Consider the following 12,341-nt stretch of genomic DNA (forward strand, 5'->3'; position numbering starts at 1 on the left):
GCTAGCCTGCACAGATCAAGGTTAGCCAGCCAGCCAGCCTGCTACCGCCACAGTAATATTGTTTCTGATGCAGGGTCGACCCAGTTCATTTGGCAGAGCAGTCCCTCAATCACTCGTCCTGCCCTGTTCCTTACATACGCTCGTCTCCACGCCGACCGTCTCCACGCCGCGCCGCCACGCTCGCTGTTACCATGAATATGTTATTATGGGAGATTTGCTTGGGGAGGAAACCCAGAGCAGAATCCTGCCAAGGCATTTCTACTTAATAACGGATGATTGTAACCTTTTGGGAAATCTGGGGCCGTGTTGCGGTTTTGCAAATCCACTCTGCTTTAGGTATGGATCTGTGCTGGCGCAGGGAAGAATTCTCATTCTGCTTTTCAGTTATTTTTCTTTCTTTTTTTTCTTTCTCGTTCTTTTGTTTTTGTAGTTTTTCTTCTCGTTCCTGTTTTCGTACGCAAAATAAAGCAAGGTGTGAGCTGGCATTTGGACATCTGACATCTGTCTGAGTTGCCAGATGTTATTACAGCCAGCCTTAGAGCTCCTGCATACTAACCATGGGGTCAGATCTGAGGGGATGGAGGCTGGAGGACTTGGACGTGGGGCTTCAGGCTGGGGGACATGTGGCTGTGATTGGGGGGGGCTGAATCTAAGTAATAAATGCACCTGGTATTACTGGCATCACAGCTAAAAGAATCTGACCTCCACTTCTACTGTTGATTTATTATCATAACTCCTGCCAGAGGGAAAGAGCCCACATCCTCCCTCTCTCCTCAGCCTCTCACCCCCCCCTCACCCCCCTTCTGCCAGTCCCCTATCCTCCCCCTTCCTCCCTCCCTTCCTTTCCTCCTGTCCTGTCCTCTTTCTCCCCCTATTTCCCTTCTCTCCCCCATGTCTCACTCCCCTCTCGTCTAGCTGTTGACCTTTAGCGTAATTGACCCATCAACTAATTTTTTTTCCCCCAAGCGTTTTAACCGAAATTTGCTAGTCTCTGTCAGCGGCGGTTCACATCTGTTGAAGGACACTGCACAAACACACATGACCTTTCTGTTGTTTGGAGGCGGCTGGTTGGCTCCTGACCCCCCGCGCCACCTGGGCACATTCATTATGCATGCATGCAGAGCAGAGTGCATGCTCCAAAATGCCACACTTCATGAAGACCAAGAATCAGATGGGGTGCCACAAAAAAATGTACCTAACTCCGCACCCCTCACACACACACACAGTCTGACGCACACAAACACACAGTCTGACGCGCACACACACACAGTCTGACGTACACACACACAGTTTGACGCGCACACACACACACACACACCACCAGCCCCCCTTCTCTTTTGAGCCATTCATATTTGGAGCTATTATACAGGCTGTATAATGGATGTGCTTTTCAATCGCTCTCTCAGGTTTCACTGAGGGTTATGGAATTTGTGATGAGATGCACTGTTTGTCACATACACTATCAACATTTTCTAAAGGTGAGGTTTTGCATTGTTGAAGGATGGGGGAGGAATTGATTTCAGATCTTGTAAAGGTATGCATTTTGTGCAATAATAGATTGCACTGTAGCCGGAAGGAAACAACCCCCAAATCTCATATCATGGTCATAGTGTGTGTCATTAGACCAAGAGGGCCGTTAGAAAGGTTCCACTTTGTCATGTTGTGCTGCCCTGTCGTTTGTCTCATACTGGGTGGGATGGTGTGTGTTTTCTGGGCAGGTCTATTAGATTCTCTGTCACAGGTCCAGATCTGTATTCTATGATGTGTATCTATGATGTGTATCTATGATGTGTATCTATGATGTGTATCTATGATCAGCACTGTAGTCTGGAGTGTGTTCCAAGTGTCCATGCAGCTTGTGTCTGAGAGGACAGAAACCTCTCATTCTGACCTTCTACTGGCTGCCTGGCCGATCACTTTAATCCCACTTATTAACCTCCTTAGTCTCCTCTGTCACTCTCTCAGTCATCTATCTATTTATCTATGTCTGTCTGTCTCTCTCTCTCTCTCTCTCTCTCTCTCTCTCTCTCTCTCTCTCGCTCTCTCTCTTTCTCTCTGTCTCTCTCTGTCTCTCTCTGTCTCTCTTTCTCTGTCTTCACATTCTTTCTGGTCTGTCATACGAGACCCAGACCAGAGACTGTACAAGACAGCTGGTTACTGTAGAAACATTTTGAACACGTTGACTCCTCAGAGCTGACTGGCTGTGCAGGGTGGATGTGGGGGTGGGCAGAGTGTGGGCAGGGGTTGGTGAGGCTGGAGGCCAGCAGGACAGGGCTGGCATGCAGAGGACCCTGATTGAAGGGCTCTCTTCCTGTGCCCACCAGGCCTCTCCTCACAGACTGGGCATGGGCACGAGAGAATTAGGGGGGGTTTGCATCACAATGCACTCTCAGGAACTACAAAGGTGGCAGAGGCATGTTAGACCTGTGTGGGAAACTGTGAGATCTGTGGCAGGGTTAGCAATAGTTCTCTCTCTCTCTCTCTCTCTCTCTCTCTCTCTCTCTCTCTCTCTCTCTCTCTCTCTCTCTCTCTGCCACTCTTTGTCTCTCTCTCTTCTCTTTCTGTTTCCTTCTTCCCACTTTTGGTTAAAGCAAGAAAGCATCCTATATTTCACACTTAATAAATGGAGGGTAATTTGCCCAGCTGTGAATGCGAGATGTTTCGATTCCCCAGTCGCAGTGTAAGAAAAATTGAATGACAGTGAGCAAAACAGCAGTAATTATAAAACTAATTACTAAACCCTGATGATGCCCATAGGCTTTGCATAACTAAATTTAGAAGAGGAAATTGCTTTTGGCTGCATGGGAGGCTGCAGGCGTGTTTGGGTTATTCTCTTTATTTCACTGCACAAACACACACACATACATACACACACACACACATGCCAAAGAAAGTAATTGCCATGGAAACAATTAGTTGTTCACCTTTTTTGTCGCCCCAAACAGCTTCGGGATGTGTTGTTGTTCAACAATGTGTTTTGATGATGCGGTGCAGTGTAGTCGACTTTGTTAAGGTTACAATTAAACTGAACAAGCACTGCACAAACAATGTGGCCCAGTCATTTCCTTATTGAGTTAGTTGACTTTAATTGAGAGATGCTGTGTCTCTCCAGACCTGGGTCCAATCCCCCCTTCAGTCACATGACCAGTACAGTAGTATGAGACTGATCTCAGTAAGCGTGTTAACTTCTTTTCTGGATGTTTTCTGCAAGGGTCGCAACACCCTCGAAACATCCATCATTACCTCCGTACTGCAGGACCCTAGAACATGGGGTTAAGGTCATGAGTTAAGAGTGTTCATCACCACCGTTCTTTTCCTGTGCTGCTTTGGTGATGTGAGCGTTGGTCTGTGGCTGTGGGGGGAGGAGACTCCTGGTCATTAGTGCGTCCTCATGTTGGGATGAAGGAATAAATCAGGCTGACACGTGGAATGCACGTGGTAAGGCTAGTTATTGAGCGTCTGGTTTCCGAGCGCTCAGGCTGGTTGTCTAGTCAGCGGGAGTTAACGCAGACACAAAGTGGTACAAATAACCCTCTTCTTCCTGTGGCACAGAAACGCACATACCTACACTCGCACGCACGTACACACCTACACACGCACACACACACACACATACACACCTACACACACACACACAAACCTACACACACACACACACACACACACATACACACCTACACACACATACATCCTACTCCTACTGTAAGAATGCCTTCCCCACAGCCTCACATCCCCACAGCCTCACATCCCCACAGCCTCACATCCACACAGCCTCACATCCACACAGCCTCACATCCCCACAGCCTCACATCCACACAGCCTCACGTCCCCACAGCCTCACATCCACACAGCCTCACGTCCCCACAGCCTCACGTCCCCACAGCCTCACGTCCCCACAGCCTCACATCCACACAGCCTCACATCCACACAGCCTCACATCCACACAGCCTCACGTCCACACAGCCTCAGTCCAAGGTCCCTCTCCAAGGACATCCTGGAACACAGACTAAAAGCCCCGTTAACAAATAGGATGACAGTACAATGCAGAATGAGAAGTAAAAACAAACACAATAGGGGTGTATAATGTAGAGAAATATATATATAGAAAATACAGCAAAAGCAGACAACACATTCACAGTTAGTTTGATTGAATTAGTTTGTACTCTAAACTACTCCACTCTACTCTACAGTACTCTACTCTATTCTGCACTATTCTATTCTTCTCTACGATACTCCTCTCGACTCTACAGTACACTTTTTCACTGTCCTCTACTCTTGAGTCTTCACAAGGAGCCCAGAGGGAGATGGGATTGAAGGGCATTTCCTCTTACAGACTGTAGTAATGTCCTTAATAATCATGTTAGCCAGCTCCACGTTCTGTATTAGACAAATGGAACATTATTGGCTTATGGACTCCAGTAAATAATTTAGAGTCCAATATTCAAGGACTGCTTTGACAGTAAATTAAAATGACATGAAAAGAGCTTGTTGAACAAAGAAAGTATCCAATCAAATTTAATTGGCTTGACGAAAGCCACGGTAATATGCAGTGTAATTAATCTGAGTAGTCTTGAAGGTTTTTACAATCCAGAATGAATCAAAGTGTCAAAAAGAATTCCTTGATATGGTGCTTTTATAGTGTAACCATGGCAGCATGGTAGTGTAGGATTCAGACTGTGTTATCAGACTGATGCTCAACATGGGCCACCATCACCCAGATCTCTCTAATACCAACACCAGACAGTTAACCCTAACCACACAGCAACACAACTGCTATTTAACCTAACTAGATTTTTTATTTATTTTTTACTTGGAAAGTGATAGACAGAAAGAAAGACAGAAAAAAGGGTGGAAAAAGAAAAACAAGAAGGGAGAGACTGCAAGGTGTCAGAGGAAGGTCGCGGAAGGTTCCGAACCTCTGAAGTGTTTGTGACGGTTCCTCCCCCTGTTCCTCCCCCCTCTCGCCCAGGACACAAATGACTCTTCTAATCAGCCCATTAAACTGCACCATTCTCTGCCCGACCTGCCCCCCGTACCCCCCCCCCCCCCCCTTCTAATCAGCCTGTTCGGTGCCTGTCTCATACAGCCTGATATCGAATCCAATGGATTTTTACTATTTAGCCTGTGAGTGGGGGACTGAGAGGACTGGGGCAGGCAGAGATAGAGATAGAGAGACAGGCATCGAGGGGCCAGGTCTGAGAAACCAGACAATTCATGCGTGAAGCATTTAGCTATTGCCATCTCAACGCATGACTAACAGTTCTTCAGTCACCCATTTCATTTATTAATATCTATAATAAGCCTTTCTGATAGCAGAGCTCTCTAAAAGCATTTCTCTCTCTTCTCTGTCTCTCTCTATCTCTCTTTTGGTCTCTTGCTCGCTCACTTTATCTGTGCCTTTCTAACACACACATACACACAAACACTCTTTCTCCATCTTTCTCTCCCTCGTTCAGGTGGGGTTGATATTTGGCCCTGCGCAGATTAAGAGGGAGAGGGAAGGTGAATTGACTGCACCTGCCCTCCTATGAGAGAGATAACAAGGCCATGCCACCATCCGCATCACACGGATGAACTGTGTGTGTGTGTTTTTGTGTGTGTGTGCATTCCTGTATGTGTATGTATGCTTGTGTGTGTCACCAACTTGGCTCTCTAGCATTAGTCTCTGACTACCAAGGCTGCAGTGAAGTCCTAAAAGCACGGATGGGCAGAATCAGAATGGTGGTCCAAATAATCACTCTTTAGTATTTATCAACAAGAATAAATATCTTACATTGGCCCTTGTAATATATCATTTATATTTAATTGGGATGCATCCAGTGCTGTCAGGTCCACAGGTCTGAGTGGACTGTCTTCTGATTGGGCGGAGGAGAGTACACACACACATCCACACACAAACACACACACATCCACACACAAACACACACACATCGACACACACACGGTATGGCAGGCTTGTATGTGGTCACCACCTCTGGGAATGGAGCCCAGTCAATCAGCAGATAGCCGTAGGCCTCAGTAAGAGCCTTGGCCTCAAGTCAGGGCACGCCTGGCCCCCAGCAGCACGCGGCCCCCTCACAGCACCTCCATCTCCCCTTCTCCCACCACGGCTAGCCAGCACTAGCCCTAATTAGCATGTATATGAATGTATGAATAATACATGCGCTATATGTTTTTAGCTGGGAAAGATTTCTGCTCCAGCGTAGCACGGTGGGTGAGTCGGATATGTCAGGTTAGCTAGATTTTTCTTTATATTTGAAGACTTTTAGTTTGAGTTTTCCGAGGTCTAAAATGCCTCTCTTTGTGAGAGAGCGGACTTTTGTGTTCCTTTACAGTTCCGTAAAGGGCTCAACAGTTTCACCTTTGTGGACAAGTCCACAGTAAAAAAAGCTTATAATGTGACTGTAGAGACTAAATGTTTAAATTGTATGTCTATTTGTAAGTACCTAAGTAGTATTGTTAAACAGCATAGTGGAACATGTACACAGAAATGTTCATGCTAATATGACTTCCTCCTAGCTGCATGTCCCAGAGGAGTCTGGGTTATGTAGTCAGACCTGTCTGTCACTCTGCTTGATATACACATTTGGTAATTGAATTAGGTTGAAGAGGGGTTCTGCCAAATTGACTCTGAAAGGAGGCAGGGAGATATAAAGGGCTGCTTAGGGTGTGGAGTGAAATGACGTCTTCTATTTTATGAAATTTCCTCCTGCAGTTTGAGAAAGCTTACCAGGAATATTGAAAGAGGCTGAACACATAAAATAGATGATGTCAGGCCCCAGTGTGTAGTGTGCACTAGCCCCAGTGTGAAGTGTGCACTAGCCCCAGTGTGAAGTGTGTACTAGCCCCAGTGTGTAGTGTGCACTAGCCCCAGTGTGAAGTGTGTACCAGCCCCAGTGTGTAGTGTGTACTAGCCCCAGTGTGAAGTGTGCACTAGCTCCAGTGTGTAGTGTGCACTAGCCCCAGTGTGAAGTGTGTACTAGCCCCAGTGTGAAGTGTGCACTAGCCCCAGTGTGTAGTGTGCACTAGCCCCAGTGTGAAGTGTGCACTAGCCCCAGTGTGTAGTGTGTACTAGCCCCAGTGTGAAGTGTGCACTAGCCCCAGTGTGTAGTGTGCACTAGCCCCAGTGTGTAGTGTGCAGTAGCCCCAGTGTGAGGTGTGCACTAGCCCCAGTGTGTAGTGTGTAGTAGCACCAGTGTGAAGTGTGTAGTAGCACCAGTGTGAAGTGTGTAGTAGCACCAGTGTGAAGTGTGCACCATCCCCAGGGTGAAGTGTGTACTAGCCCCAGTGTGTAGTGTGTACTAGCTCCAGTGTGTAGTGTGTACTAGCTCCAGTGTGTAGTGTGCACTAGCTCCAGTGTGAAGTGTGCACTAGCTCCAGTGTGAAGTGTGCACTAGCCCCAGTGTGTAGTGTGCACTAGCCCCAGTGTGTAGTGTGTACTAGCTCCAGTATGAAGTGTGCACTAGTTCCAGTGTACTGTATGTGAGGGGGGCCAGGCCAATTAGCACAGCAGACAGACTCCTGTGGTGTAAAGGCCCATTGTTTCCAGAGGGTCATGGAGAGCTTGTTACTCAGATTAATAACACTCTCTGTTTTCCTCTGCTTTTCATCTGCTGTCATCTGTAAAGGAGAGAGGCATCTCGCAACCAGAACTGAGAGGCTTAATTGTCACAGACTCCTCTTTGTGTGTGTGTTTGTGTGTGTGTTGGTGTGTCTTACCCTTCTCCTCTGTCTTAACGTAGCTGAAATCAGTGTTTCCTGCATCGTGTCTCGGCGCCGTGGTAACGCGTTGACAGGAACACTGGGGATGTTGAGGACATGATGCTATTAAATGATATCGACATCAATGAGCCATTCTGATTCTGAACTTTCTCTTTTTTTCTCCCTTTGTCCCTCTCTCTCTCGTTCGTTCTCGCTCGCTCCCTCTCATTCTCCCCAGCTGTCTTTTGCTCTCTCTTTCTTGCCTCTTTCGTCTCGCTCTCTCTTTTTCGCTTCCATCCCCTCATCTCGGCCCCCCCGTCTCCCCGTCTCCCTCTCTGTCTCCCTTTCTGTCTCACTTACAGCATTTTATATTATGCAGATCCTTTAATTAAACTCTGCCGACGGTTGGGTTTGTTTTTGTCTCAGCGTGCTGAGCTCTGGGAGAATTAGCATGGCTTGGAAGTGGCTCCGCTCGGGCTCTCCCCACCCCTGTGTAACAGAGCCCTCTCAGTCGCGCTGGGAAGACGCCTCGCATCACACAGGAACACACTCCCCCAGCCTGTGTCGTTTGGAGAAAGAGATTCGGGGAGACAAATTGGTGACAAATTTGATGATTTGTTCATCCGAGGTGAAGTGTTTTTGTTGTTGTATTTTTTGTAGCGTAGATGGTTCGGTCCTGTGAACGAGGTCCCAGAGTCCTAAGCTCTTGACGGGGGACTTCTCGGTCTAACGGTAGACATTTCACAGGTGACCCGGGTTCGCCACCTGTCACATACAGGTCCTATAGAAGTATGCTTCCAGTACATGGTATGATGCCCTCCTCAGCCTCCTGCCACAGTGTGGTTCTCATATTAGCCCTCAGCTGGAGGTGTGCATCCCCAGCTTACACAGGCTGATAGCGATCCAAGTCCAGGGAGCATTTCATTACTCTGCTGTGCTGCAGCCTGCGGCTGGAGTGTTATCCACCGGGGGGCTATCAGCCCTCCTCATCGGGCCAGGATCAGGGGGCCGCATCAGCCCCGGCGCTGGCCCTGTCTCTGCTGCTGCACCACAGACATACATCACACCGCTACTCCTCCACCGCTCCAGCCTCAGGACCCCTCTCTGGGGAGCTGATTGGCTCTCTGTTCTAGGCTAGACGGGGGAAGTTCATACACAGTTAAGAGAGAGCGGTTCCTGCTGGCGCTGTCTCGCTCGCTTCCTTCCTGTCCGCGGACGGACCGGAGAGGGTCCCGAGCGTGGAGCCCCTGAACGGGGGACGTTCTGTCCTCACACGGAGGGTCGCCGTGTTTGTCCCCTGCTGCCCGGCGGGAGAGCTTACCTCTCAAGGTAGGGGAGCGAGATGAAACTGTGGAACACAATCAAGCGACGCAATTGACACCACCCACAACGCGCCCCGGATCAGATCCCTGTCTGCTTAGACTGAACCACCTCAGAGAGGGGGAGAGAGGGGGAGAGAGGGGGAGAGAGGGGGAGAGAGGGAGGTGGAGGAGTAGCATAGTGCGAGAAAGAGAGGGAGGAAGGGAGAGGACGGGCGGAGGAGGGTAGCAGATTCAGAGAGAGAGAGAGAGAGAGAAATAGAGTGAGAGAGAGAGAGAGAGAGAGAGAGAGAGAGAGAGACCTTAATTGACAATTTCTTGAAAATTGCTGAAGGGAAAGACAAAAGAACAAGCCTGGGTTGCCAGGCAGCAGAAAGCCCTCTCTCATCACTGCCAATGTGATTGAGCCTATACAAAATCGATTTATTTCTGGGGTAACTCAGAATAATTGAAATACAGACAACGTTTGGTTCCAATTTACCAGCAATAAAGTTGTAATAGGGTTTTCTGCAATTTTAGCCTTAATGCACTCATTCTAAAGAGCAGTATTTTGCCAGTCGAACAAATAGCATCACTGGAGCTAGCCAGCAGTAATAGTCCCACATTGATGCACACATTAAACTTGTTAAATCAATTCAGGCTGACACTTTCTAAAGTGCCATGCCTGTTCTCTCTCTCCTCCACCCTACTCATAGACGTCTTATCTATCAATCACCTCCATCCTAGTCTTAATGATTCAGGCTTTTTTGTTCGTAATTATTTATGCCTCGGCAGACGGATGGACAGATCAGAGAGGCGAGAGGAGAGCTACCTGAGTGAGTCTGTATTTATGCCCTGGTCTAATAGACCTGATGTAGCTACATGTTGATAATGAATGTGCATGACAGCACATTGCTCAGCCTGACTTCTATAACCCACCTGATGGATCTGGCTTCTGAGTATCTCCTCCTCTCAGCCTCTAGGCCACTCTAGAGGCTGGGGAGAGGCTGGTTAGAGACGGGTGGTTGTAATGAGTATTATGGGATAGTAAAGTAGTGTGTCTAAGACCCAGGGGTGAGATGTACAGCTTAATTACATGTTCTGGGTGTCTTTTAATGAAACTCCCCACTGGCTGACGATCACGTCTGATATACACACACCGGCTGTAAATCACCTACAGTCAGCTGAGCTCCCTTGCAGCTTAAGACGTTAAGACACGTCTACTGCACTGCAACATTAAACGTTCCTGCAGTTTGAGACTGTGTAGATGTATATACATACTGTACACATTATGGAGTATTGGGGAATTCTTATTTCTGTTCCAGTATTTGGGTTGTTCAGTAGCCAGCTGATTCCCACATAAGACTAGCTCCAGTAATTACACTGTCTCACTTTGTGCGTGTCTGTTGTTGCATGGTAGCCAGGTACTGTAGCTGCCCAGGTAAGCTGGCTCCAGTAATGATATCGTCTCAGAGTGGCTGACTCCCTGTCTGCGTGCCCGGCTGGCAGCTGCACCGGCATTATAGAGTCGTTGAGCTAATCGATTAAAAGCGCAGAAACAGGGGAGATGTCTGACAGGACTGTACTAAGATGAAATTAGTCAAGGGGGGGTGGTGGCGGGAAGGGGGTGTGCATGAAGCATGGCGGCCACAGGTGACCCGGACCCCCTGTGGGACGATGGGGTTGGCAGGGAAGAGTGGCGAGGGAGACGGGGGGAGGAAGGGGGGAGGACAGCAGAGCGAGCTGATCCCCGTGTAATTAGACAGACGTGTTTCAACAGGATTTCCAAATTATTACCAGCCCAGGAGAGAGGGAGATGGAGGGAGGGTGGGACGGAGGGATGGAGAGAGTGAAGAATGGAGCGAGGGAGAGAGAAACAGGCGGCAGGGGGATTCGGGGGGGTGCGTAAAGGGGGGGTGGGGTGGTTGTGCTTTCCAGCTAACTTGGCATCCATCCAGTGTGGCTGAAAATTACACGAAATTATTCAGCTGCTGGGGAATGTGAAATCAGACTAATTGCCTTTTGAGGTAGCCTGTAGCTGCACACGTCTGGACTGGCCAAGACTGGCCGGCGCCTCGTCCCTCTGCTGTACTGCCACCCCCGTGGCCTCACCCCCGCCCACACCCCCTGCCTCCCCCCCCCCCTCGGCCCCGGCCTCGCCTGCAGCCCTCCACCTAAATCGATTTCACAGCTGATAGTCCTCCGAATCAACACATTTCACATTGCATGCTGAGGCCGCTTTTAAATGTAAATGTGCTGTAAACTGCACTGGTCCTTCTCTGCTCCCATACGCAGGCAGGGGAACATGGACACTCAAGCTGAAATGTAGTTACTTCAAATGGGCAGCTCTGACTCTGTCTGATCCTGGTCTGGACATAGTGATACACCCTCCGGTTCAACTTATCTGGCGCTGGAGAAGCGATTGAGAGAACACGGCCCTGTGAACAAACTGTTTCCTGAAGTGGGAGGCGAGAGAGGGAGCAGCGAAGCGACAGATCGTCCTGTCTGATTCAACATAGGGCCGTTCTGACGTGTTGGGTTGTGGTGGTGCTTGATCACATTTAGTCATTTAGTAGACGCTCTTATCCAGAGCGACTTACAGTAAGTACAGGGACATTCCCCCCCGAGGCAAGTAGGGTGAAGTGCCTTGCCCAAGGACACAACGTCATTTGCCACAGCGGGGAATCGATCCGGCAACCTTCTGATTACTAGCCCGACTCCCTCACCGCTTAGCCATCTGACTCCCTATGATCAGATGTCCCTTGTGTTAGATGTTTGTGTCAAGTTAGCAGCACTGGCCCTCTGGTCAGAGAGTTGCTTTGAGAACAGCTTTGAGCCTCCTAGTCGGCCAGCCTGTCCTCTGTATCAAAGAGTGGGAGACAGACAATGGGATGCCAGGAACCTTTTAGAATAGAGAAAAGTTGAAACAAACATTCTCAGTCTGGCTAATTGGGTCTTTGATTGATCTGCTTTGGTTCCCCTTTTCCTCTGGCTTTCGACGTGCCTGAACTGTACTTTTTATATCTGAGGCTAGCATCAGAGGACTTTATCTTTCCATCATCACACAGTTCCTCTAGTTTTAGTCCAGAATCCATCACCCACCCACCCCCCCCACCCCCCCATACACACACCCACATCCTCACCCCCACCCCCACAAACATTCCCCCCTCCCTTGTCCACACCATTAGGTCACGCCATCGGAAAAAAATGGGTGGGGGGTGGGGTGGGGGGGGGGCAGGGAGGCATTTTATCTCGTTCCAAAGCGCATAATCACAACAATTACTGAGCACTTTGTAGCGGTCTGTCACTTCTAAGTGTGAGATCATCCCAGTTTGGTGTTAC

The sequence above is a fragment of the Hypomesus transpacificus genome, unplaced genomic scaffold (genome assembly GCF_021917145.1).
Source record: "Hypomesus transpacificus isolate Combined female unplaced genomic scaffold, fHypTra1 scaffold_489, whole genome shotgun sequence".
In the NCBI taxonomy this organism is placed as follows: Eukaryota; Metazoa; Chordata; class Actinopteri; order Osmeriformes; family Osmeridae; genus Hypomesus; species Hypomesus transpacificus.